Below are 23,613 nucleotides of genomic sequence, written 5' to 3' on the forward strand. Positions count from 1 at the left end.
TCTCATAGGGCCAGAATCCAGACTTTTAAAACTTAAATGAGGGGAAATCTTCACTCAAGAAAATGGCCCAGCTCCCCGAAGTGTGCCTTTAATTGCTACTCCCCTAGGCACCTAGGTGCACGTCTTTAACCAAATCATTAACCTGAGCCTCTGGTCCTTCCTCTCTTCAAGTGGCTGATTTGTAGATGAGAGCCTGGCAAAGGCCCTTTAAAAGGGCAAAGGAATCATCATCTTATGCTTCGATTCTTAAAATCCTATTATTCTGTAGTTCACCTTGAAGGGGTCCTAGGGGTAAGATTGTAAGGACAGGAGCCTGGGGGGAAAGTAGGAAAACCTAAACCAGGTGAAAATAAAGACTAGTTGACAGCAATCAATAATTAGGGTCAAGCATCTTTGGCCTCATCTTTGAAGACAATGGAAATGTGGAACATCTTAACTGCTACTTTGTTACATAGATGCTGAAGCAAGTGAATGTAAGGTCTTTGCTTTTAGAGCTCATAGACAACTTCATCAAAGCAGGCTACCCACCCCTCCAAACGTGAACTTGTACTACAGCTTTCCTTGAGTACTTCCTTTATATCGAGAGCCAAGATCTTGCAGAAAACATGGGTGTTAAGAGGTGTCAAACTCACAATAAATATCAGACAGGAACATGAGGACATTTGCAATGCAGCTAAGCTTTTATACCCCTCAAACAAACTATGAGCAGAAAACGTTTCTGAAAATAATTAGTTGTTCAAATCCATTTTTATGACAGCCCCTGAAATTTGTAGTCATTGTATTTGTAGTGAAGTCACATTGCTGCCAGTTTTACTAGGCCTTTTCAAAAACAAGGATTTGGCATGGCATTAATAATGATGGTTTAAACTAGATGCAGAAATGTCCCATGAAGATAAGAATGAAATCAATATTTAAATAATAAAAGAGACAATATATATTTTCTAGGAATTCATTTTAAGATTGTTGTGTTTTGATTCTGTGGTTTAAAATAAATGCATTAAGGATCTTTTAAATTAACTACACGATGCCTCTGGTGCTTTCTTAGAGTTATAGTATAGCGAACAAGCAAGGTATAGTCTTTTCCCTTGGCTAAAACTTCTCCATTTTATGTGATGTAGCTACATAACCTGAGGTGAAACAGTTCCTAGTTTAGAGATTGTTTCCAGCCCTGTGTACTTGCCATGTTTTAGCTGGGAGAATTCACTTAGGAAAAGCACTTGCAAAGATGTAAGTTATGAACACTTGAATCTCGCATCCTGCCATAAAGTGCATCAGCAAGTGAGTTTAATAAAACATGCTGTTTAAAATAGTCTGTAATTTCCTGTTTCTGCATTTCCCTTCACTGTCTGTGACAGGCTGAAGAGCGATGACTAAACGGAGGGAATTTACACAAGCTAGTCTGGTGGTGTTTGCAAACCATCGCCATGAGATTCTTCTTCTTTGGTAAACAATTCTCTGGTGGGCTGTCTATGGCTGTTTTTTTTTCTCTTGGTGTTGGTCCAATTTGTTAATTTTTAAAATGCAAACCACTTATTCACAGCCTGGAAACACCTGCTTTTGACCGCAATGAAACTGATGGAACGTACGGAGATGAAATTAGTCATTTCTCATGAAAGTTCCCATATTTCTCAACGCCTTTCGAGGCAACTATTGCCTTGATTTGAAATTATGAAACCTTATAAGACACCATATCTTGGGGGGAGAACACACACAGAAAAGAACTTGCAGAGATGCAGGTTGCGACCTTGCTTCCTGCTGACATCCCAAGACAGTGGGTAAATAGCAGAACCTTGGGGAGGGGGGCTGGCTTTCAACAGACATTGCCACCGTCCAGGTCATTCATGGGAGCAGCTGAGTCCAGGCATCAGGTGTGATTCTCCACGACACTGATTGGTCTGCTCGCACCTGAACCCAGCCTGGATATTTCAAGACATGGTGCTTTTCTGCAGATGTCTTCTGAGACAACTGCAGGGTGCTAAGCTCAGTTCAGTTCAGATGTGACATAACCCTTGTATTTTGGCCATCTAGAAGCGTGCAGATCTCTCTGAAATGCACCTGGCACAGCGCCCTGGCATCTATACCATCCTCAAAACTCATACCACCCCTGTGTGCATAATAAGGAAAAGATGGAGAAGGACAGGCAGCAAGGCAAGGGATTTCAGCAACTGGTTGGGGAGTTGATCTCTGATAGAGTGGAGGGGACAAAGTCTGAGGAGGGCAGCCCTCTGCATGCACCGAGTATACTCACTTTCTTTAAGGAGCAGTCTAAAGATTAAAAAGGAAAGAAGGCAATTTTGGGGGGGGGGGGTCAAACCTCTTTATAAAGACAGGAAAAACCGTTTCAGGGACTAAAGGATTTCCTTATTTTCAAGAAGAGAGAAATGGCTTGTCTGTCCTTTCAGGGAGCTGGGAAGGGCTCTCATTGTTCTTCAAGTCGATGCTGTGCTTTGCAGACAACCCACCAAACTGTCTTTGTGAGTAGGTAGAGGCATTAGCTCATCTCTCCTGTTCCGTTAGGGCACAGGGGATGTGGGTTTCTCGTGAAACTGGAATGTAGCACAGGGTTAAGAGAGTGGGATTTGGAGTCAAACTCCCCGAACACAAATTCCAGCTCTGCTAATGTAATGCAATGTGGAAACTTGGCCTTGGCCAGCAAGCCATTTTACTTCCTAGTGCCTCACTTTTCTTGTCTGTAAAATGGGGTGGTATGCTATACCCACCTTGTCAGGTTGTCAGGATTCAAGACTTTCATATTAGGGAAGTGACTTGACTTTGCCTGGGCACACATTATGGATGTAAAATAGTAGTGAGCCTCCATAACTTCTCCACTAATGTGCCTGAATCCCTTGAAGGCTGGAGGTGACAGTACTAGGTCCTCTTTGGGGAAAGTAAAGTATTCTGCTCCTAGATTCTGTACAGCAAATTTGAAATGAAATAGGGGGATGGTGTCAAACCTTTGAACCCAGTCAAACCTGCGAACCCAGGACCCTTAGACAGCTAAGAAAGTAGTCATTGGTGTTCCTGAGATATTTTTAATATTTCAGAAGCTTATTGGAAATCATAAAGTTTCTAATAAGCAATTGTGCAGGAAATAGTCACATTGCTGTACCTTGTCAGATTTCTTTACCTTTGGTTAGAATTAAATCATCTCTGAGTTAACACAGATCAGACTGGGAAGAAATTCAAAACATGAAGGCATTATCTTTAATAAATACAATTTATTTTGAGGATAGAATCTTTTGGAACACTGGCTATGTGAAAGGAGTAAGAGGTATCCTTTACAAATGAAAAGATTAAAAACCACTAACCTCTGACTCAACCGAAGATCAAGTTTATCCAAACACTATATTGAATGATTCTCTTAGACCTGATTTTTACTCAGAAAAAAAATACAGTATTGAGTAAATAGATTTATCAATAGACCAAGCATTATTCCTCATGGTCCTATATCTGATCATGGAGGCCAAAGGAGAATTTTCTGTATAATTATAACGTTGAGGACGTGGCCTCAAAGTAGTTATAAAAAAACTACGCAAGTTTCCACTTACGAGACCTAAGTTTAAAGAGTTCAGCTATGGAGTGCTTGTCCCTACTTCAAAATCTCATATTTTCCCTATGTTGTCTATAAACTCAGAGTCTTAACTGATGACTTAAATGAAAATAGTATTACATATAAAAAAATTACATCTCTATCTCTCTCAGTGTTCCAAGAGTATATATTTTCCCCAAAGGCTAGGTATGCCTGTAGTGATGCTTGTTGATTGTTAGGACTGAAGTGACCACAAAAACTGAACCATATGGTTTGAGACACAGAAACTGGTGCCAGAATGAGAGAAGATGCAGTGTTGTGCCATGATGGCTCCAGAACTTCTCTGGGACAGATTCTCCTCCTACCCAGTCGGGCTCTAGGATCTCATAGGTGACAACCAGTAGCTGTCATTTGAGCCAGCAAACAGCTGCGAGGGGGCATGGGGAGGGGGTGGCCTGTCCAGGGAGATCCAGGCCAGCCAGCTCCAGACTCTTGTTCTCCCCATGACTGGCAACTCAGCAGCTGGAGTAAATTTTTAGTTTTTCAGTTAGTAGGATTCCTACCAATAAGGATGATCAATTAGAATTCTTAACTAGTCCAGCCTTAACCTAGTTGCTTTTAGCCCAGATGACAACGTGCAAGGGACGTGAAGCATAGGGTTGGAGGGCATGTATCTTTCTATCTGGAAATGGTACTAGTCCTACACAGGAAGGACCCATAAAGAAATCTTGGGGCCATGGTTCATCTGGGTGTTGTAATAGATGAGTGAATAGATAAAGGCTCAGAAGAACCCTGGGATGGAATTTGCAAGAACTGATTGATTTCCGGTTCTTACTGTCACTATAGAGCAGACAAGGTTTAACTCAATCCTTCTAAAATGGTGTAACTTCTTGTTTTCTTACAGTCTCTTGCATTGGTTTCTGATCAAATGACTGCTGTTTCTTAACCATAAAATTATAACCAACTTAATGCTAAGAGCTCTAGATTAGGAGTTAGGGGACAGGTTCTTGCCTGGCTTTAACTACTCCCTCTGCTACCCACTAGCTGTCTACCCATCTATAATACCCTAACTTTTCTGGGTCTTAATTTCCCATCTGTCAAATGATGAGGCTGCCCTCAAAGGGCCTGTAAGATAGATCTCTTCTGGCCTTAACATCAGGGACTCAAAACAACCAGAGAGCTTTCTGAAGATTTTCACTAGAATTTTGTACCGGCTCACTCCTTCCTTTCCCCCAGGATGCCCTTATTATTCGCCTCCCCGCCCCGTGAACCCAAGACATTGCTTTGGGATGTTTCTTAAAGAATAAATCTCTTGAGTTTTCCGGTCCAGATGATTGTTTTCTGCATATGGCTGCTAACCAATTGCCTGAAATACATTCCTGCAGATAACGCCACGCTCCCCCGCGGTGTCTCAGTACACATACCCTCCCCCTTCCCGGAGAGGTCTCTCCCCCCAACCCCCCATTAGCTCCACACTTGCGCAGCCAGCCAGGCACAGCCGCTCCGCCTGATGCAAAGATTGTCCTTCTCTTCAAGCAACCAGCCTGCCTGCACTACGCAGGCAGGAGACCGGAGAACCCTTTTCTCTCTCGTGTTTACGAGTAATAAAATAGCGGACTTTCCCCCTTCTTTTTATGAAGACAGTCCTTGCAGCTGTGACTGTAACTGTTGTTGGGTTGTTGTGTTTTTTTTTTCCATATGAGCCAAGATTATGGTCCCATAACCCAATTAGTGTCATACGGTGGTGGTCCAAGTGCTTCCCCTGCTCGAGTTTTAATTTGGGGATCCCCGGAGGCTCCACATCTGTAGCCGGCCTGTTCTTCCTCTCCCCTTATTTGCTCGAGGTTTATGGGAGGATTAGCTGTGTGGTCTGGGAGGCGGCTGCTTCCCTTTCATCCACACTGCTCTCGAGCCGCCGAGGAGCCTTTTACTTTTCATCCAGCCCTGGCACCTGGAGGCGGCAGCCGGGGCGACTGGAATGAATCAGTGGATGCCCGGCAGGCCCCGAGGGGCGCGGCCCTGCAAGCGTGGGGGAGGGGAGGACGCGGGGGAGGGGGGTGCCGCTTAGGAGTCGGCGTGGGGTGGGCGGGGGGCGGCTCACCACCCCGCCAGGCTGGGCCAAGCTGGGATCCAGAGCGCAGGTCGCCGAACACCTCCCCCCCCGCCACACACACACACACACACGCACACGCACACGCACACACCCCGCACACACACACACACACCCCGCCCCCACTCCCTGGCTGGCGAGGACTGGCGAGGGCTCGGGGCGCTCATTGTGCAGGCAGCTGGCACCAGCTGGGAAGGGGAATTAGCATAACAAAGAGCCAGAGCGAGCGCCGCGCGGCCCGGCGGGGGCTCTGCGCAGCGCCCCGGGCTCGGAGGAGCCGCGCTGTCAGCCAGCAGCCGCGCGACCCAGGCCGCCCGGGGGCCGGAGACCCTCGGGGTTGCGGGGCGGGACCCCAATGCCGGCATCCGCGCCCCCTCGCCAGGTCGGCCAGAATCCCGGCCTCCAGAGGAGGCAGCGAGGGTGGGTGTGAGTGTCGGCGACAGAGTGAGCGGGCGTGTGTGTGTGTGTGCGTGTGCGCGCGCGCGCGCGGGCACGGATGCTGCGGGCCCCTCTGGGTGTGCGCGTGGGCGTGCCTGTGACTCCGTCCGAGGCCACCTGCACCCCGGAGAGGCCCACTCGCTCCCTCCTCACCTAGGCCTCTTTGGTTTTTGCTTCCCTGGGGCGGAAAGGAGTCGCTGGTTCCCAATGCTGGCGGCCCGTGGAACCCTCTGGGGACCTTTTACAATCCCAACCACCACCACCACCCCCGGCCACTGCACCCCAGACTCGCTAATAACAGGCCCTCCAGGGCTCTCCAGCGCGGTCTCCCACCCGTCCTAGGGTGAGAACCAGGCAGACGCGCTGACCTGGCCTCCAGCCAGCGCCCGAGGAGGCGAAGGACGCCGAGCCCTGCATTTGGGGCCTCGAGCTTCGCCCTCGCCGGCTGAGGTCAAGTGCACAGTCCTCCCACGCTACCGCTCGGGTCTCAAGCTTCCGACTGGGCAACTTCATCGCCGTATTTGCATAGCATCCTTAGAGCTGCCCGTGGGAAGAAAAGTATCGGAAACTAGGCCTCCGTTAAGAGTCACGAAAGGTCAACAAAGCCGCAAATTCGGCCGACCGAACTGGAGCCCGGGACTGGGGGACTCGAGGCCCACGTTCTTGCCACTGGGACATTAAAAACAAACATAAATGTTTCATGCGCAGCAGAGCTCAGACTGACCAGCCAGGTCCCTGGAAGGACCTTGGGAGGACCGTGGGGAAGAGAGGACCCACGGCCCGAGATGGCTGACACAGACCGGAATACATCCCTAGAAGATGCCCAGGGCCTCTCCTCCAGGAGAGATGATTGCGCCACCTTCGACCTGACCGCCGCCTCCTCCGCTGGGCCCCGCCCGCGGTCCAGCCCCCTGCAGACCCCGGCTCCCAGCCCCCTTCCTACAGGAAGGGAAAAGGACTGCACAAGCCGTTCCCCGCCACCCAGGAGCTGTCGGCAGCTGCGCCGCCGGGGGCGGGGTGGGGTGGGGAGCGCCGCAGGCCGGAACCCAGGGACCCCGGAGCTCCGTCTCCGCGCCTCCATCTCCGGGCCTCGGCGCCAGAGCCTGGGTCGCGCCTCGCTGCCCTGCGCCCGCTCCTTGCTTGCGGGCGCCAGGCGTCTTTGAGGTTTCTCACGAATTCCGTGATCACAGTCCCTGGCCTCGGCTGCCTGCACAGCCCCCCAGGAGAGGAAGAGGAGGAGAACTGAAATGAGTTACGGGGGGCTCTACCAGTCCCAGATCCCCCGCCACCCGGAGGTGTGCGTTTCCAGGAGTGCAGCCTCCATCAGGCGCCTTAGCACCACCATACTCTAGAGCGGAAGAGGCCTCCGTCTCAAGCTGTCACTCGCCCTTCTCGCAGTCCAGGGAACCAAGGTCCAGGGAGGTGAAGTGAATCTCCAGGTTTCCCAGCCCTCTGACTGCCCGCTCAGCTTCGCTCAGCTGCACACCAAGGCTCTTTGATAGGCCAACCCGGGTGCTTACTTACCAGGCCCCTATTCTACAGTCAGAGCCCCAGTGCGCAGGAAAGGAGCGGCCCTAGGAATGCAGGCGGCAGCTTGCTCTTGGAGGTGCCCTGGAGAGGGAACAGTGTCGAAACCCTGGGCTTCTAGCCTGAGCGCCATCCCTTCTGAGTTCAGGAGTGTGGCAGGTGAACTGGTGGTCTGAAGGGGCTGCTGGTGTCTGATGTTATTATTATTAAGAGTTCAGAATTCTCCTAGGTTCTAACAACTGCATTCATTCTCAATAAATGGTTTCTTAATAATCATTTTAATTAGCAAAAAGGCTGTCTTATTAAAGCTAATTAAAGGCAATTTGGGAACCTTATTTTCATACAATCATAAAATTAGAGAAACAAGAGGCTGGAGAAAAGGGGAATGTCTCAGTCTTTCTGCACAAGGGTGCAGGGAGGAGCTGGCAAGGGAGACCCTAGTCCCAAGCCCGGACGGGAGTGCCCTGGGGGATGGGCAGGGACCCTTAGTCTTGCGGAGCCTCCTGATGTGCTGGAGGACAGCTTCTGGAAGAGAGCCTGTGTCCACATTCTCCAGCTGGAGTCCCAGAGTCCCCTAAGCCTCCCCCTCTGTCCCATAATTGGCCAGTTTTCTCTCTCTGCTGCTGCTACTGCTAAGTCGCTTCAGTCGTGTCCGACTCTGTGAACTGCCATTACAGCCCTAACTTACCCAGAATGAACTGCCATTACAGCCCTAACTTACCCCAGACCTCACTCCTTCTCAAAAGCTCCCCATCTGTCCCCAGGCATTCCCTCCCGTCCATTCTGTGGCTGATTGTCCAGAATCACCAGGCTACCAATTTTCTCCCCTTCTCAGGCCTCTCAACACCCTCCAGATCTCAGCCCAGGCCGTTTCCCCAACCCCACCTTCTACTCCAGCCACTTTGTCTCCTCAGTATTCTCCCCCGCTGACCTGTGCCTTCTCATCTCAAAACCATCACCCCAGCTTCTCCTTTAGCCTGGGGTAACCTTGCTCCGTATCCTCTTATGCAAAGAGTAACTTCCCTTCAAGGCCAATTCAAGGTCCACATTTTGTATGAAATCTTTCCAAGCTGTTACAAGCTGGTCCACGATGTATGAAATGTAACATCCTCTCCCCCATCTATAATGACTTTTCAACTAGAATCTTTTTAAATTATAAAGTAGGAATTAAACGGGGTTTTAGCATTAGTGACCTCAGTTACACTCCTGGCTCTCCATAAATTTGGGAAGTGGTTTAAAGGGCACATCCTCACTATAAATATTTTGTGTCTAGAAGATGGCTTGACTTTCCTGAGCTCTGGTTTCCTCATGAGGAAATGTGTGTGTGTGCTACTTCACTTCATTCACGTCCAACTCCTTGACACCCTATGGACTGTAGCCCACCGGGCTCCTCTGTCCATGGGATTCTCCAGGCAAACATACTGGAGTGGGTTGCCATGCCCTCCTCCAGCATGAGTAAATGAGGCTAATAGTAATGCCTACACTACCACGTTGTGTGCATTAGTCACTCAGTTGTGTCCGACTCTTTGCAACCCCATGGACTATAGCCCGCCAGGCTCCTCTGTCCATGGAATTTTCCAGGCAGGGATACTGGAGTGGGTTGCCATTGCCTTCTCCAGGGGACCTTCCCAACCAGGGATTGAACCTGGGTCTCCTGCATTGCAGGCAGATGCTTTACCATATGAGCTACTAGGGAAGTCTGTACCAGTTTGTGGGATATGTAAATAGATAAGGATGTAAGTCATTTTACACAGTGTAGGCATGTGGTGCAAATAGCTCTGTGATCATTGTCCTTGTTGATGTGGGACGAAATTCGAGGGATTCCCTGGCTGCCTGAGCTCCTGCCAGCCTCGTCTCTAGGGGTTTCAGTGCCTCAGAGCCTCCCTTTCATCCCTTCTCTCCAGGGTTCCTTCCAAACCTTGGAATAGGACTCTTCTCTGGGGACCACAGGACAGCTGTTTGTGGGCACATACTTCCTACGAGCGTCTAGTGTCAGAACTCAGCACAAGAAAACGCTAGACGTAAGGTCATCTTGCTTTCTTGCTCTAAGTTGCTCAGCCACCATATTCAGCAATCCTTTCTATAAATGAACTCATTCTGACAGTTAAAAAGAGCTCTCCAGTATATGCTACCGTAACAGAGACAATTCTTGCCTGTGCTTGAAAATGTAGCTTGGGATATCTGCAGATTTTGCACAGCAGACCTTGCACCTGTCCTTATCTGTTGCTTAGGCTGCAGGACAGGGAGTGGCTGTGGATCAGCCAGAGCCTCCCCTGCTGTTCACCCCTGAGCATCCTTTCCGTGAAGTCTTAACCGTGGCAGAACTGACCACGGAGGACGGACAATGAGCAGATCACAACGTGCTAGCGTTTAGCCGCCTGTTCTCCAAACAACTGTCTAAGTAGGAACTCTGCCTTGACAATAACTATTCTCCCCAGACCTTATGTTTATTCAGTTCAGTTCAGTCGCTCAGTCGTGTCCGACTCTTTGCGACCCCATGAATTGCAGCACACCAGGCCTTTAATGTCTCCTTAACCAGAAGGAAGCGCGAACCTATGACATTCTGATTCTGATCAGCAGCACACGTTCACCTACCAGGGGCTGTACTCACAGCCGAAGCAGCACACAGATTAGCCAGCAGTCTGCTGCATATCAGACACGCTATATATTTTCTTCATCTCAGCCAAGAAAGGGACTCATTTCCCATGCCCGAGCATCAGTGGCTATGTGAGCCCCACCACAGCTTCCGATGGGGCTGGGACTAGCTTGACATGGATGATTAAAGCCCCGTGTTATACAGCAGTGGCTGTGTTTGCAAGGAGATGGAGGAAACCTCACAGGACCCCTGGGGCAGGACACAACACTGCTCCTCAGAAAATTCCCTTTAAAAAAGTTGTCATGAAATCCAATTAACCAGCTGGAAGGCCGGCATGGGCAGCCCTCCTCAAGGTTAATAAATAATAGAACACGCCCTGCATTGGAAGGGGTATCTCTCTTCTCTGAGCTCAAAGGCTGTGACAAGCCCTCCCAGCAGGAAGAAATGGCTACCACCCCTACCACCACGCCCTCCCCCAGTCCTTGAAACCCCAATGGGTCCAGCAGGGAGGGTCCCCTAGACAGAGGCCCCAGCATCCCCGGTGTGGGGAGGGGGCATCTCCTCCCTCTCCTACACGACAAGCCACAAGTTCATCAATCCAGCCCTGAGAGTGAGGGAATAAGGGCGCTCGTCTTGAGAGGATCCAGCATAGGAATGGGTGTCCTGAGCTCTTGTTCTAGTTCAGGTTGGGCCCATTCTCTGTTCTGAGGAGGCTCCTAACCCCAGCTGAACTTCACAGTGAGGCCTGTGAGGGGGCCATAGTAGACCCTTCCTTGCTGGTCCTCTCTCCAAAGCCAACCAGCCTGGACGGGGTCTTCGCTTCACTTTTGCTGGACCAACACTCTTCCATAGAAATATAATTCAAACCAGGTGCGTGATGTTAAATTTTCTAGTGGCCACATTAGAAAAAATTTTTTCTAGTTTTCAAAGAAATGAAGAAGTGAAGTGAAGTCACTCAGTCATGTCTCTTTTTGACCCTGTGGACTGTAGCCTACCAGGCTGCTCCGTCCATGGGATTCTCCAGGCAAGAATGGAGTGTGTTGCCCTTTCCTTCTCCAGGGGATCTTCCCGACCCAGGGATTGAACCTGGGTCTCCTGCATTGCAGGCAGACACTTTACCCTCTGAGCCACCAGGGAAGCCCTCAAAGAAATGGGTGACACTAATTTTAATAATATAGTTTATTTAACCCAACATGTGCCAAACATTATCACTTCAACATGTGCTCTGACTCTTTGCAACCCTGTGGACTGTAGCCCACCAGGCTTCTCTGTCCATGGAATTTTTCAGGCATGAATACTGCAGTGGGTTGCCATTTCCTTCTCCAGCGGGTCTTCCTAACCCACAAATCCAACCCAGGTCCCCTGCATTGTAGGTGGATTCTTTACCACTAGCACCACCTGGGAAGCCCTCAAGATGTAATCCATATAAAAATAATGAATATTGCATATTCTTTTTTTTTGTGTATTAAGTCTTCGAAGTCTGGTGCATATTTTACACAACACATACCACTTGGGACAAGACACATTTCAGAGGCTCAATAGTCACATGTGTCTAGTGGCTACCATCAGTTCAGTTCAGTCACTCAGTCGTGTCCGACTCTTTGCAACCCCATGGACTGCAGCACGCTAGGACTCCCTATCCATCACCAACTCCCAGAGTTTACTCAAACTCATGCCCATTGAGTTGGTGATGCCATCCAACCATCTCATCCTCTGTCGTCCCCTTCTCCTCCCCTCAATCTTTCCCAGCATCAGGATCTTTTCCAATGAGTCAGTTCTTCACATCAGGTGGCCAAAGAAAGTATTGGCGTTTCAGCTTCAGCATCAGTCCTTCCAGTGAACACCCAGGACTGATCTCCTTTAGGATGGACTGGTTGGATCTCCTGGCAGTCCAAGGGTCTCTCAAGAGTCTTCTCCAACACCACAGTTCAAAAGCATCAATTCTTCGGCACTCAGCTTTCTTCATCGTCCAACTCTCACATCCATACATGACCCCTGGAAAAACCATAGCCTTGACTAGACGGACTTTTGATGGCAAAGAATGTCTGTTTTTTAATATGCTATCTAGTTTTGTCATAGCTTTTCTTCCAAGGAAGAAGCGTCTTTTAATTTCATGGCTGTGGTCACCATCTGCGGTGATCTTGGAGCCCAAGTGACTACCATATTGGACTGTAATACTGTGTCCTTGGGCCAAGGCCTGGCTGTGGGTCTAAGCCTGGATCCTGCTGATCCCTTGTACAAGGAATTATGAATCTCCCACCTGGCTCACCATTACATCCCTTTTCGTGGCATCATATTCATGCTTCCTGAGGACCTCCAGCCTAGCTCTCTAGTTCAAGGCCATGGGACCACAGAAAAGCATTGAAAGCTCTGCCACTCTCAGCATTTCCAATGAAAACTCCCAGCACTGGAGGGTTGACGTCTTGGGATGGCCTGGCTCTGGTCCATTCCCTCCCCCCATCAACCCTACTCCCCAGGCAGGGAGGTATGAGCTATCCTAGCGTGAATAGAACCAGGACTGGCCAGGCAGGGGATGGGAAGGGGCTGCAGACAGCCGTGTTCATGGGGTGGCAAGGGCCCCTGCCTGTTAGGAGCCAAGTGGTCTTTAATCCTCTGTGCTACCAGAGAGGCAGGATGTGGGTGGCAAGTAAAGTCTTGTCAGGGAAAATACTGGCAGGAAGGTAAGCCACATGCCCGAGTGACTGCCAACTCTACCACACCCCTCCTTTGAAGTCGTGCCTTGGTGCCATGCAGGCCAGGTCAAGCCTGTGACAGACAGCCCTCCCCGGGTGAGTCTAACCGGATGAGAATGTGTCTGTCCTAACTTCTAATCAGGGTGCATGTGCCTGTCTCTGCATCCCCCCAGACTGTGAATATCCCAGGGGAATGAGTCCCGGGTTCATATGTTCTGAGCCCCAAATTTCGACACGTATTCTGAGAAATAGGAACGTGATGGAGAGGACCACAGGGCTGGGACAGATGGCACTGTACTCACCAAGTCTGCCCTCCCTCCCGATTGTTCTCTGCCACCTTGTGGAACAGAGCTGGGTGGGTGACCATGTGGCTGACTGTGCCCATGTCAACATGTTAAGTGGAGGGATGTGAGGGTTACAAGGAGAAGGCAGCTTGGATGGAAATGATGTTCACAGGCCTAGACTGTGGAACGTGACGCAGCCTCGCTGAAGCCCCAGGAATGGGTAAAGGGCCAGCTGTCAGTAAGGGAACACAGGTAGGGTTCACCTCTCATACCAGGAATTCAGTGAGTTCTGGCTGCAGGTCACTACGAGCCCCTAGATGTTAGGAAAGGAGAAAGTAAGCCAGTTAATTGAGCTCTCACATTTATAAAACATTTTGTGGTTTATAAAACCTTTTACTTCAATTATGGTATAATTCTCCTAACAATCCTATAAGGTTGCTAGGGCAGGTAGTATTATCTTTATTTTACAGATAAGAAAACTGTGGCTCAGTAGAGCAAAAGACTCCTTCCAGGGGCAGTGCCAAGATAAACCGGCAGACAGGCCTTTTCAGCATTGAATTCTCCAAAATCATCACCCATGGAGATCTTAGAGCAGTGTTCTTAAAATGTGAGGATTTTAGTTTTGGGGAGGAATCTGGTTAAAACTTTGAATCTCCTCACTGAAAATATGGACTTTAAATGGTCCACAACCCCCTCGAAATTTTACAGAACATATTATATGTCTGTTATGGGGCAGGAGGCAAGGAGAAACAGGATCAGAGTTTTAACAGAGTCTATGATGTCCAAAAGGTTAAGAATTAGAGAGCTATTCCAACGCCTTTATTTAGCAGATAAGGAAACTGAAGCTCAAAGAGGGCCAGTGAGGTACCTGAGATGACTCCACCTCAGTGCGGAGAGGAAACATCTGAGTCGGGCTGCTCTTTTCACTGTTCACCAAACTAACGAGGTGTACGGGGACCTGAGCTGCTCGCGGATCCAGGAAATCCCAGCTTGGGAAGCCAGACAAAGACTAAGAATGGACGTGTCATCCCAGCTCTGCCCTTGGCCGCTACACACTCGGGGCCACGACTCTACCTCTCTGGACCTCATTTTCCCCTTCTGAACCATAGAGAGAAGGTTCAGGAGGCAGAACCATCCCTCTACTCTTTACTTCTGAGGATCCGTGTGAAGATACAAAAGCAGAAAATGTGATGGAGCGCCCGAGATGTGGGACGGCGGGGGGAAGGACAGAAGGAAGCCAGTGGATGTGGACCCCAGTTGAAGAGGCCAGGGCCAGGCACTGGATAAATGAGATGGGCTTGCTTTAGAGTCCCACTTCATTCCGTGCCTTCACTGGTGGCTCAGACGATAAAGAATCTACCTGCCAATGCAGGAGACCTGGATTTGACCCCTGGGTTGGGAGGATCCCCTGGAAAAGAGGGAATGGCAACCCACTCCAGGATTCTTGCCTAGAGAATCCCATGGACAGAAGAGCCTGGCAGCGCTACAGTCCATGGGAGTCACAAAGAGTTGGACACGACTGAGCAACTAACACTTTCATTCCCTGGAGCTAAATTTCCCCCGAGATGAGCCCCTTTCCTCATACTGTGTAGCCATATTCTCCTCAAACTTTGCCCCTGTATCATCTGAAATAACATACTCCTTCTTTGTAAAATAAATTTAAAAAAAAATCTGAAATTTTCTCCATCTGGTTTAAGTATAATGAGATTTATTATGGACATTGGGAGGACTGAAAAAATAGACTCCAGCTGAGTTTCTAGGACAACTCCCAGAGCCACACTGTAGACCTGGCGGTCACAGGAGCCGCTGCCTCCAACCCGCAGTGGGCCTGCAGCAATCTGGTACCAGCAAAAAGGATGACCCCTGCTACATCCTGTCTTTAGGTAACACTGTTCTCAAGAAAAAGTGCATCTGACTGGTGGAACTTAAATCCCTTATCTGCCTTCTCACAGCAAGGGAAACTGGAAAATGAGCAGTTTCATTTTGTTTTTCTTCCCTTGGGAAGGTGGGGTATATACCCTGAAGAACTGTCAGAATATCGAGAGGGTGTCTCAAAGATCTGAGCAACCACGGATAACGTACATCTTTGATAGTGCCCCTTGGGAAGCAGAGGACATAGTCCCAAGAGGTTTGCTACGAGAATTAAGTTTTTTGAGGTCTCTCATTTTAATTTGAATATTTTTTGAAAATTCATGAAACTTCTGTATTATATGCGTATATATCTCAATCTATCTATTGATACAGACATAAGTATGTATATATGCTGACAGAGCACACATATATACTCCTAAGTATACACACACACGCTTCCCTCATAGCTCCATTGGTAAACAATCTGTCTGCAATGCAGGAGACCCAGGTTTGATTACTGGGTCGGCAAGATCCCCTGGAGAAGGAAATGGCACCCCACTTCAGTATTCTTGCCTGGAGAATCCCATGGACACAGCAGTCTGGTGGGCTACAGTCCACAGGGTTCACTTGAGTTCAGTTCAGTCGCTCAGTCGTGTCCGACTCTTTTCAAGCCCATGAACCACAGCATGCCAGGCCTCCCTGTCCATCACCAACTCCCAGAGTCCACCCAACCTCATGTCCATTGAGTCAGTGATGCCCTCCAACCATCTCATCCTCTGTTGTCCCCTTCTCCTCCTGCCTTCAATCTTTCCCAACATTGGGGTCTTTTCAAATGAGTCAGCTCTTCGCATCAGGTGGCCAAAGTATTAGAGTTTCAGCTTCAACATCAGTCCTTCCAATGAACATCCAGGACTGATTTTCTTTAGGATGGACTGGTTGGATCTCCTTACAGTCCAAGGGACTCTCAAGAGTCTTCTTCAACACCACAGTTCAAAAGGATCAATTCTTTGGTGCTCAGTTTTCTTTATAGTCCAGCTCTCACATCCATACATGACTACTGGAAAGAGTCAGACATGACTCAAGTGACTTAACACACACACACACTACATATATATATATATATATATATATATATATATATATAAAATAATCATGTTTCTGTAAAAATCATCAGATAGAATTAAGGTGCTGAGGAGGATATTTGAAGCTAATGTTCTGGTTTTCTTAAAATCTCAACTGCCCACACACCTAGAGCCTTAAAGATTTTAGGAAGGGATGGTAGCAAAATGTCCTGGTTTATCTGGAACAGGCCTGGTTCATGCTTGTGGGCCCAGCATAACCTTTAGTAACCTCCCTTCCCCTCTCCACAGCGTCCCCATTTCGATGAGGAATGATAAGCCATCTCATTCTTGGGGGACACTGGACAGGTCTCTGGCCTCTAGCGTGTGCTGACAGAGACGTCATTGCAGCCTGCCCCAGAGATCCCAGCAGCTGGTTTGGAATCCCTTGGGGAAAACTTGTCGGTCAGTCGATTCGTCTTCATTCTCCTGCTGTCAGATGCTGGACACCCAGGCCCTGCCTCACCACCCCGAGCCAGTCAACTCGAGAACCCCGGGGAGGTGGGCTTCTGACTCCTGCTCCCTAAGAGCTAAGGCTGCAGCTCACACTCACACTCAGTCTGTTGTTCTATTGTCCTCGCCAAGCCATGGCCATTCAGCTGCTCAAAACTGCCTTCTGTAGGAACCATCCCTAACCCCATCTCACTGTAAGTGTAATTCCCTTACATAGTATTACTAAATGTAATTCCTTTAGCATGTCCTCACTTCGTGCAAAATTCACTGGAGCCTGTTTTCATGCTAATCTGATATGAGTTTCAAATGTGTTTCATTTGCTACAGTCCTGCCTCCCCAATCAGACTGGAGACTCGGTCAGGAGCTGTCTACGGGGAGATCCCTGCATTCAAGGATTGAGTTTTTCCCAGTGAAACTGAGGTTCCCTGAGAGCAACAAACTGTCTCTCCTATTAGATAGGTGCTCCCAAAGACCCGAATCCTGTAATCTGGAAGATAAAGATTTCATCTCCTCCTGGTGCAGCCTTCTATGTCTGAAGTTAGCTCCCAAGATTCTGGGGTAGTTATAAGCACGAAGCTCCTTCTCCTAACTCCTCGCCCACTTGGGCTGGGTGCAGGAGTGAGATTTGTCCCTGAGACTCCTGCTCAAAGCAGTTCTGATTTTTCCAGCCTGCCTGGGCCCCCAGGCTGCAGAGCGGACTCCTTGCTTAATGAAGCGCGTTCTCCATCTGTGGTCTGGCCCTCCTGGCAGCTCCAGCTGCCTGGGGCCTGGCTTTGGGGAAAGCAGTAAAGAAGTTCCCTCATCCCTGGCCCCCCACCCCCCCAAGTACACACCAGGGGATACACTCCTTCACAAGCCAGCACTACCCCACCCATTTTAGGCTAATGAGATCCAGAGCCCACACCAGGGCTGCTCTGACTGGTTTGACCTATTTAATGAAAACAGCAGCTTCCAAAAATGGAGGCTGTGCTCCAAGGCTCTGCCCAGGGCCACAGAGACAGACTCGGGCGTCTCTGGCCAAGCTCGGACTTTGGCATTCCTTCTCAGTCCCTGACTTTCTTCTCTCCCCTCCCTCCTTTCCTCTCCTCTGTTTTCCAACATCTGTGTCCAGAAAGGAAGAAAAACCCTGTTTGGACTGGCCTCCTTCCATCTGTCATTTTTTTCCCCCCTTTCAAACGTCTTGTCTAAAGCAGAGTCAGTTACATAAACATTCCACCTCTTTCCATAAATTGGCCGCAGTTTCTGAACAATAGAGTTACTGTGAAGGGGAAGAGAGAGCCCAAGGCCACACCCCACAAGTGCTGGTCCCCCAGCCAAATAGAACCAGAGACTTATTCTTTGAAAGAACCAAAGAGGAAATCCAGAATCTTCAGGCGAGAGCTCTTCTGTTGTGCTTGGAACCGTTGCTTCACCAAACCCCCTCTTGCCCTGCCCCTCCCTCTGCCATCCTTCCATCTCTTTAGCTACAAGCTGTTTGAGCGGCTGCCCGATTTCTGTTTTTTTCCTCAACGGCCTGACAGTGTGCGTCAGTGTGCATCCCTGTCCTTAGGGCAGAGTGTGTGGATGATGGACTTGGTGGCGGTGTGTGTGTGTGTGTTTCTGGCATGATTTTTGGAGGCACGCCCTGAAGATTTCGTTGCCTTTTTCTTTAAATAGAAACAGTTGGACCTCACTAATTCAGACCAGTTGGAGAACAGTCTGGAGGGGAAGCAAAAAAGTCTGACTCTAACATAACACGTTGAAATGTAGGCTGTCTTATTTCTCCCAAGTTCATTGAGTTACTGGAACTGGACTAGCCACACTGGCAGATACGGTCCTGCTAGACCTGCTTCGTGTATCGATGGGGTTTGTTATCAGCATCCTCTTGAATACGTAATTAAATCTGAGGGTTGCTCAGGGTGTGAAAACACATTGTTTCGTAATAGGTCAAATATCCTCAACATGAGTAGCACTTCTCATTGGCTTAGTAAACTGTCTTATTAGCCAGGCTGTGTGCTCTTTAAGGACAAGTTCCATATCTTATACATTTGGTACCCAGGGCCTATTGCAGCTCCCACTAAATGTGCAAAACATGAATTAAATAGTGGATGGATGAATGGGTGGATGGAGGGATAGACTGATAAGACGAATGAGGCAGGAATGGGGGTGTGGGGAAGGAGCCTTAGTAGGAATGTCTGTAGGAAACTTACAGTGGCCTCACTGGATGTGTGGGAGAAGTAGCAGAGATCTACGTCCGAGCAAAAGCGAGTAACTGCTCCTTCAGCAAATGGCAGGAGATGGTGAAGGCAGAGATGGTTGGGGATGCGGCTGCAGCCGTGAGTGAATTCTGAGAATTCAGGGGAAGCAGAGGTAAGGAAGGCTAGGATGGAAGGCGATGGGTGGGCGCAGTGTAATCATGCCAATGGGATCTGTGATTACAGAGCGGGTCTGGGGCTGGAGGAAGACGTGGGTGGGCAAAGGTGAAAAGAGATTAGTTTTGAGTAAACAAAGTTCGGGGGATGCTATATCACTTAAGATGCTTTTTGACTACAAGTAGCAGTTAAGCTCAGCTGGCTTACATCAGTGGTTCTCAACAGGGGATGATTTGATCCCCTAGGGAACATTTGGCACTGTTTGGAGTCTTTGGTTTTCACAGCTGGGACTGGGGCAGGGTGGGGGCTACTACTAGGATCTAGAAGGTGGAAGCCAGGGGTGCTGCTCAATATTCTACAATGTATAAGGACGGCCACCCACAATGAAGGATTATGTGGCCCAAAATGTCAGTAGTGTTGTTGAGAAGCTCTGGCTTAAACCATTTATTGTCCCATACCACAAGCAGTTCTAGATCGGTTATTCTGTTCTCTCCATCCTTAGGCTTTGCCTCTGCCATTTATAGGGCCTGTGTTCTCTCTGGGCCACAAGAGCCTACAATGACTCCAACGTTACATCTTCACCCAAGAGCATCCTTCTGTCCCTTTTTAAAGCTCACCTTCCCTTCTTGTCTCACAAGCCTTGTACCCCATGCTGACTCCTGTTTCAGTCCTGGGCAAGGGGATTCCCCTGAATCCCTGGTTTTAAATTAATTGTGATTTGTCACCCCTATGCCCCTCACCCACACACTGGTACTGGGGTCTGAAACCTGAAGGCAATTTATAGTTTAGAAAATATTGTGTCTTCCAGAGAGGAGAAAGTGTGCCGAATAGTTCATGACAAAATCTCCCTGGTTTACTGGGCTCCTAAAACTGAGAAGGGCGTCCCTGATAGCTCAGTTGGTAAAGAGTCCACCTGCAATGCTGGAGACTCCAGTTTGATTCCTGGGTCTGGAAGATCCCCTGGAGAAGGGATAGGCTACCCACTCCAGTATTCTAGCCTGAAGAATTCCATGGACTGTATAGTCCATGGGGGTCACAAAGAGTCTGACAAGACTAAGCGACTTTCACTTTTCTACTTCACTTTCTAAAACTCAGAAATGTGCTCCTGGCCCGCAAGGCTGTAGCTTGCCACTCACCTATCCACTTTGTATCCTCCACTCCCTAAATCATTCATTCCATAAACGGTAGATGTTACAGAACGCCTTCTCCCTGTGCTAGGGGTGAAACAGATATGGTTGCTGCTGGCCCAGAGCCTTTGCTCTTGTAAGGGAGATATTGATCAAAGAATCTCACGGAGGATGTGCAGTTGCAGACAGAGATACACTATGGTTTAAGAGTATCTGGAGCTGTGACAGCATTTGACAGAAGATCATACAGGGAGGATGGGGGAGAATCACATCCGAAGAATGAATAAAAATTGATTAGGTGAAAGATAGGGAACAAAGGAGATTTTCCTGGGAAGATGAGCACTTGTGTATGTCCCTCTGTTGGGAAGAGCACAGCTCAGTCCCGGAACTGACAAATGGCAGTGGAGGGCAGAGCAGAGATCCAGGGGAGGGTGGCCCAGATTTTGAGAGGTTAGGCAAGGGCTGGATCTCCTGTGGTCTTGTATTACATGCTAAGTATTCTAGTCTTGAGCTTAAGGACACAGAAATGTCATCTGAGTGCTCTCCTGCGCTGATGGCAGTCTGAAGAAGGGACTGGAGAGAATCCAGTGAGGTTTGGGAAGATGGGGAACAGCAGGGCTGAAGGCTGAGGAGTGTTGGTGGCTTGAGCCAGGCTGGTAGTGAGGGTGAAGAAAAGTTGTTAGATTAGGGAGATATCTAAGAGAGAAAATTAACAGAATTTGTTGTGGATCGGGGGAGAGAAGAAAGGGTTACAGATGAGTTCTAAGTTTCTGGATTGTGAAAATGGTAGGAAGGTGGAGCCGTTTACTGAGAAAGAAAACACTGGAAAAGGAGCAGACTTGTGGGAAAATTAGCGTTCAGCTCTGGTCATGGTGAGATGGCGGTTCCCTTGAGACCTCCAAGTGGTGATGATGAGTAGGCATTTGGAATATGGCTCCAGAGATCAGAGGAGAAGACTGGGATGGAAATATAAGTGTAGGAGATATCAGCATACAGATGGTGTAGTGGTTGTCTATTGATGAGTAACAAATTACCTCAACTCTGAGTGACTTAGAACAACAGCAGTCATTTATTATCTCTTATGGTTTGGGTCTGTTGGGACTTTGGACAGGGTACAGAGGGGATGACTTAACTCTGTTCTACAATGTCTGAGGTCTCAGCTGGAATTCTCCATGGCTGGGAGCTGGGAGCTGGAATTATCTGATGTTGATGTTGGCTCTTGGCTGAGACCTTAGCTTAGCTGTTGGCTGTAACACCCACATGTGGCTTCTCCATGTGGCCTGGGCTTCCTCACAAGGGGATGGATTGGTCCTAAAAGCAAAAATCCCAAGAGAGAGAGCCAGGTGGAAATTGTATCATTTACATGACCAAACCTTAGAAGTCATATATACTATCACTCTCACCATACTTTGTTGGCCCAAGAAGGCATAAGCTGCCACCTGGATTCAAGGGGAGGGAACTCAGATCCCACTTTTTGGTGGAAGAGTGTCAGTTACATTGTAAGAAGAGTATGTGGGATGGGATAAATATAAAAATGTATCTATCCTTGGACTATACGATCTGTCACAGATGAGAATTGAAGGTAATGAATAAGATGTCCCAAGGAAAGAGAACCTAGATGAGAAAAGAGCCTAGAATAGAGGCTTAGAGTCATCCCCGCCCCCCATGTCAGTATGCAGAAGACGAGTCTACAAGAGAGACAGAGAAAGGGCAGAAAAGGAGGTAGGAGGAGAGTATGGCATCACAGAAGCCAACGGAAGACAGTTCATTCACTCATTCATCAGACTTCATCAAGTATCTTCTATGCCAGCCTGTACTGGGGGCTGGACTGTAGTGGTGAATGCAAAATTCCCTGACTTCATGACGATTACATTCTAGGAGAGAAATATCTAGTTGAGGACTGAAAAAAACGTGCCTGGATGTAGTGACATGAAGGTCAGTGGCGACTCTTTTGAGTATGGTGTTATTTGGAAGCCAGACTGGGGAGGTGAAGATAGCTCCAGGTCTCTGGAGGTAAAGATGGCTGCCACAGAACCCCAGCCTGGGCGTAGCATCCTCTCTATAGCTTGTCCTGTTGTCAGTCTGGGTGTCTGTGTTGGCTCTTCATGCCCAGGGACTCAGAAGTTGGGAGGGGTTGAAGCTCTACTGAAACTGGAAAGGAACCTGGATGAATTTTTCCTGGGTTCCACACACTGTTTTTTGGGAGGGAACTGAGAGAACGTACTGCCTTCTGCAACCCCTGCCGCAAACCCTTAGCCAACAGCTCTCTTATCTTGCTTCCTGTCACAGGTTTTTCCCTGGATGGTCTTTGGGGACTGCCTGGCCCCATTCTGAACCCAAAGCCCAGACTCCAGCCCTACTGGTTTCCTCACAGGCTATGCCTGGTCATTCCTTTGTGATGTCTGGACTCCCTTCTCTCCCTCCCTCTTTCCTTCTTTCTATCCCTCTCCCCATGAGGCCCAGTTCAATACTCCTTCTCTAAGGAGAAGCACCCACTCCAGCCTTCAGGGATCCCCTTACCCACTGTCCTGAAGCTTGGCACTGCACCTGGTGTGGTTCTGACCAGCCCATGACGTGTGTGTCCTATTTAGTCTCCCCAGACTACATGCAACCTCCTTGAAAGAGGACTAGGATCGAGATGTTCCCTATGTCTTCACAGAGACCCTGAGCAGAGCTCAGCATTGAGCTAAGCAAACAACAGGGGACCAATATTTGTTGCATCCATTGAATCAATCAGTGCAGAGCCTCCCTGTGGCCTCCCATACTTGCCCGGAGTACACATCCTTTGAGCTTGTAGCAGTAACTGAATCCAGGAAAGGGATCTGGGTGATTTTTCAGGAATCTGCTTCCAGAACTCGTGGGGGATAAGCAGCCGAAGAGACCCTTTTTATACCTATGAAGCTTCTATCCGGGGAGAGGGGCTGGAGGATATGGTTCCCCAATCCCCAGAAGCGTTCTTACATCAGGTAGGCAAAATACATGAACTCACAGCCACAGCTGAGCAAGTCCATTTAGGTACAGTGAATAAATACAGAATAAAGGTTTAGCTGAGGCAGGGTATTTTTTCCAAGTGACATGTCTTAAATTTGAAGTCAGTGAAATACAAAGCATCACTTGCTAGCTGTATTGCATTGTGCAAATTGCACAACCTTTCTGAGCTTCAGTTTTCCAATCTTTAAAATGGAATAATAATTCACACCACAAGGGATTGTTAGAAAACATGAACGAGATAATGGATGGTCAATTCTCATTGTTTGTGGGGTTCTATCTTTGCAAATTCAACCTACTCACTCAAATGTATTTGTAAACCTAAAATCAATATTTGCTGTGTATTCAAGATCATTCCTGGACATGCATAAAGATGCATAAATTTTGAGTCAGCTGATATGCACATTTGCAGCTGAGGCCAAATAAGGCATGCTCTGCCTTCTTTTTCCTCTCTCATACTGTAAACAAGTGTCTGCTTTGTGGCTTATTTAGTGCCATGTTTTTGGCATTTTTGTGCTTTTTGTTGACAATTTCGCTGTTTAAAATGG

The sequence above is a fragment of the Giraffa tippelskirchi genome, chromosome 5, assembly GCF_054371585.1.
Source record: "Giraffa tippelskirchi isolate mGirTip1 chromosome 5, T2T-mGirTip1v1.2.pri, whole genome shotgun sequence".
Taxonomy (NCBI): domain Eukaryota; kingdom Metazoa; phylum Chordata; class Mammalia; order Artiodactyla; family Giraffidae; genus Giraffa; species Giraffa tippelskirchi.